We start from the raw sequence: 5,203 nt of genomic DNA, 5'->3' as shown, positions 1-5,203 counted from the left end.
TGTTGGATTAGTGTCTAAGTCCATAACTATTTTGGTATGTACTTGACCCGATGGTGCATGGTCCTTTTGGGTTGCTTTCACCAAAGCAACTTGATAGGATGAATTATGGAGAGAAAGGATTAATTATGATTTATTAATATATTATTAGAATAATATATTAAAGGAGAAATCATATTGTTTAATTAATATTAGTCAAGAATTAATAAGAATTAAGTTTGTGGCTAAAAGGCATTAATTAAACTTAAGGGACTAGAACTGTCAATTGTGTGATAGTTGAATATTGGGCTAATGGACTCCATATTAGAGGGGTGGACGAATTCTATGGGGAAACCCATTAGAAATCATCCTAGGCCTCTAAGGAGGGAGTCCATGGGTTGCTTAGGGCCTAAGCATCCAAATTAGGGTTTCCTTGTTAGATAACCCTAATAGCCTCACTATTTAAAGGACCCTTGAGACTAAAAAACGTGGTGAACTTATTCCTTAGGGTTTCCACACATTTTGGGCAGCCTCCCCTCTCCTTATTCTTCATCCTCTTGTTCTTGGTGTTTGTGAGCCATTAGAGGAGTGACATTTGTGACTCTAAGCTTTCTAAAGTCATTACAAGGAGGATTTGTGATTGTTATTGCTATATAACAATCAAAGGTAATTCTCTAAACCCTAATTTCAATTTATAATATGTTAGATCTAAGATTGTAAGTCTTGGATACATTTCATGTACAATAGAGAAACCTAGATCCAAGCATTAGGGTTTGCATGAGCACATAGGATGTTCTTATAGCCAAAACCCATCACTTGGACCCTAATTAAGCTCTTTACCTCATAGCCTAACCCTAATATCTTTAGCCTCCATCCCTCTAAACCCTAAAAATTGTCCTTAATATCTGATGGTGGCATTTTGAGCTTATGGAATCCAGTTTTGGAATGTTTGGTCCATTTTCAAGAAGGTGGAGCTTGGTGTAAAAATGGGGATCAAGGGGAAGCTTATGGATCTGGCTTTTGGGACTCATTTTCAACTTGATGAAGGTCTAAAGCTTTAAACTTGATCATTGATATCTTAGATCTCTTACTAGTGAGTTTAAGTTCATTTTGCTCCCAAAGATGAGATCTAGTGGTCTTGATTTCATTCCAGGAGCTTTGAGTTGCCCCTCTTAGTGTTTCTGAGGTTCGAGGTCCATAAAGTTGGTACCTTTAGAGTTTAAGACCATCCATGTTGAAGTTTGAGTTATTTCCATGGAAGTAGAATGTTATACTTTAAGATTTGGTCTTTTTGGGGGCATACAAAATCGCCAAGTTAGTGACTTTATGGATAAAGACGTTGGAAAGGACTTGGATCTATGATTGTAGCTTCTGAATCTGAGTATTAAGCACTCAATGGTAAAATGACTTAACAGCGGAGTACGCTGAGCGTACAAGCAAGTACGTCCAACGTACTCACCATTTGGCTAGTACACTTAATGTACATAGGAGTACGCCCAACGTACTCATAGTTATGGGCCTTATGGATTTTGGGCCTCGGATTGGGCCATGCAGGTGGATTTTGGTCCTTTGGGGCCTTAGTGGGCCATCAAAAGTCAGATAATGTGGGCCAAGAAGATGTTTGGGCTTAGGGTAAGGCCCACAAGAGGGATTAGGCCTAATTTAGCTAATTGGGCCATTAGTGGGTCTAGGAAGCCCATCCAGTGTTGGGCTATTTTGTATTATGATTTTGAGCCTGAGATATGGACCAAGTTGGACTGCGGGTAAAATGGTGATTTTGCCCTAAGGAGGATTATTGTTTTAAACTAAGTGATATTTTGGTATTGATAGCTTTGGGAGTCGAGAGATCAGTTGTTCGGGATTTTTGGTGAGGCAACGATTCGGGAGTTCGATTCTTCACTTCAGATCAGCAGTGCAAGGTGAGTTATCATCACTACATCAATAGGGTCTAAGGCACCAAGGCCGATCCTTTATGGATTTGTATTTGGATTATGGCATGATATGTTTATTGATTACATCCTGGTAGTTAGGATGGTGATATGGTTATGATTAGTGATCGGTTAAGTCTGCATCCTAGTTATTGGGATGTTACTATGATTAGTGATATGTTAGATCGGTTTGACTGTTATACGATATGAGCTAGTGCATGATATTTATATGCACATCGATATCCTGGTATATAGGATGATGTTATGTTAGTGACCGGTTAGGTTGGTATCATGGTTATAGGATGTTGCTATGTTATTGATCTGTTAGATCAGTTTGTTGTCTATATAGACTGTTATGTGATTATATGTTATATGTGCACATGGTTTCTTGGTTGGGGGTTGGGTTGAGGCGATCCTGCATATGATGAAGCTGTTAATGCTTTTCTATAGTTTTTACAAAGTAACAATCCAAAGTTAGATGTTATTCCATGCCCTTGTGTAAATTATATCAATTTGTGTGACGACTCAATTAACAATGTCCGTTATCATTTGTTTGCCCACGGATTCGATGAAAATTATAAGATTTAGTCTTTCCATGGAGAAAAATAACACAAGATTGATTCTAGATGCCCTAACAATTCCATTCCTCCTGATGCTATTTATACAAAGGATATGCTACATGATGCCTTCAAATATGTAGAGAAAGAACATGATTCATTGAAATCACTTCTTGAAGAATGTGTTAAGCCACTCTATGTAGGTTTAAAGTATAATGCACCTAGTAGATTAATACAATTCCAACATTTGATGGTTCAGTTTGGCTAGTCTGATGCAAGTTTCGATGTTTTGTTGTGTGTCCTAAAAGATATCTTACCATGAAACAATACCATCCCTAGCTCGATATATGAGTCCAAGAAGTTGCTAAAAGGAGTAGGTCTACAATATGAGAAGATTGATGCATGTGAAAATGATTGTGTTCTATTTTGGAAAGAACATAAGGATGCTTCTCAATGTCCAACTTGTGGCACATCTCGTTGGAAGAAGAATACTAAAAACGTACCTTCTAAAGTTTTGTGGTATTTTCGTATCATCTCTAGATTTAGAAGAATGTTTTCACCACCGAAAATTGCACATGACTTAACTTGGCATGCACAAGGTCGGGTCAATAATATGAAGCTTACTCATCCTCGTGATACCCCTTCTTGGAAGCTTGTTGATAACACTTGGAAAGAATTCAGAAAAGAAAAACGAAATCTTAGATCAGCCTTGTCTGCTGATGGTATCAATCCCCAAGTCATTAAGTTCCAAGCATAGTTGTTGGCCGTTTATCCTAATAACATATAATCTACCCCCTTATTTGTGCATGTCAAGAAAATTCATGATGTTGACCCTGTTGATATCAGGGCTAAACCAACCTATTAACAATATTGATGTCTACTTGGCACCACTGATAAAAGATCTAAAAATCATGTGGGAAACTGGCGTTGAGACATTTAATTCTTATAAGAAAGAATACTTCAATCTAAGAGCAATATTAATTTGGACTATAAGTGACTTTCCCACATATGGTAATCTTCCAGTGTGTGTTACCAAAGGTTATTATGCTTGTCCAATATGTTCGAAGAATACTTGCTCACAATAGTTGCCAAAGTCCAAAAAAGTATGCTTTCTTGGGCATAGAAGATTCCTCCCACTTGAACATCCTTTTCGTAAAAGAAAAAAAAAACATTTCAACAATCAACAGGAGCACGATTTTATGCAACAACCATCATCATGTGAAAATATTTATGACTATCTGGCGGAATTTGAGAGTACATGGAGGTAAGAAGTTAAAGTCAAAGAAGATAGGATCGAAGAAGATAAAGTCAAAGAAGGGAGTGTCAAAGAAGGAAAAGCCAAAAAAGGAAAAGTCAAAAAAGAAAAAAGAAAGTATCGATGAGAGATCTAAATATTTGCATAAAGAGTTGATTTTTTTGAACTTGAATATTGGAAGACGTTGCCTGTTCGTCATCAGTTAGGTCTCATGCACATAGAAAAAAAATGTGACCGAGAGTGTTTATGGGACAATGTTGAATTTGCCTCACTATGTGAAGGATGGATTAAAATCATGACAAGATCTTGAATCGTTGTGAATTAAGCTTGAATTACAAACTCAGTCAAAAGGGGATCGGCATTGGCTTCCGCCTGCATGCTACACATTGAATTCCTCAAAGAAACATCTATTTTATGATACCATGTCTAACATAAAAGTGACTCATGGGTATTGCTCCAATTTCAATAATCTCGTGTCGGTTGATGTTTCAAAGATGAAGGGTTTGAAGTCTAATGATTGTCATTTACTAACGCAACAACTTCTCCCTTTTGCAATCAAAGGGGTGTTAGACGTGAAGGTATAGAGAACAATCCAAAGTTTGTGTCGGTTTTTCAATGAGTTGTGTAGTAAAGTTGTTGATGTTAGTAACCTAGGCAAGTTGCAAAGTGACATTGTATTAACCTTACGTTTGTTAGAGAAACACTTTCCTCCTTCATTTTTCTTTGTCATGATTCACTTGATGGTGCATTTAGTTAGAATCCTTAATATTTTTCAAGAGGCCATAAGTCTTCTGTATTTTTCCTTATATGTTTCATCATTCTGATCAAATGTTTTTACTTTAAAATCTCTAAAAATGTTTTCGGTATCACTACACTTGAAACACTTGTCAACAAATGATGATTTTTAGCTTTTCAACGCAAGGTGTTGTATCAACTTTAGAGTTTTTAAAACCATAACTGAATTTCGTTTGATTTGGTATAAACTCTGATGTGCTCTTGATGTTGTTAAACTGTTTCATAATCAAACTGGGTTGAGAGGCTAATTCAAAGAATTTTGTGAGCTTATCATCTTTTTCGAAATCATAATTAGCTTGAACCTCTTCATCAGTTGACAGTACTTCAATAAATTCTTTTCTTCTAGACATTAGGATTGTGGAATTTTATGTATGAATTTCTTTCATATCTATGATTTTTTTTTGTTCTTTACTCTGAGATTTGTTTTGTTTATAGTTCCTCAAATTTCCAAATACAATTTAAATATTCATTGTCTTGATCTTCTAACCATCCTTTAGAATATCGACATGGTATTCCCATCACTCATCATGGGAGTCCTAAACTTGAGAACTAAAACTAAGTTTGAGTTGATGTTCTTAAGTTTTCTCATATCATCTATTAAGCGGTTAAACATATTAAACGAACGATCAAGGTTTCATTCTTCAGGGCAAAGAAATATTCACAACTTCTATTTATACTATTATGTTGGTTAC

Source organism: Lactuca serriola, chromosome 2 (assembly GCF_051521515.1).
Source record: "Lactuca serriola cultivar US96UC23 chromosome 2, Lser_US96UC23_V15, whole genome shotgun sequence".
NCBI lineage: Eukaryota > Viridiplantae > Streptophyta > Magnoliopsida > Asterales > Asteraceae > Lactuca > Lactuca serriola.
Note: the sequence above shows the minus strand (reverse complement) of the source record.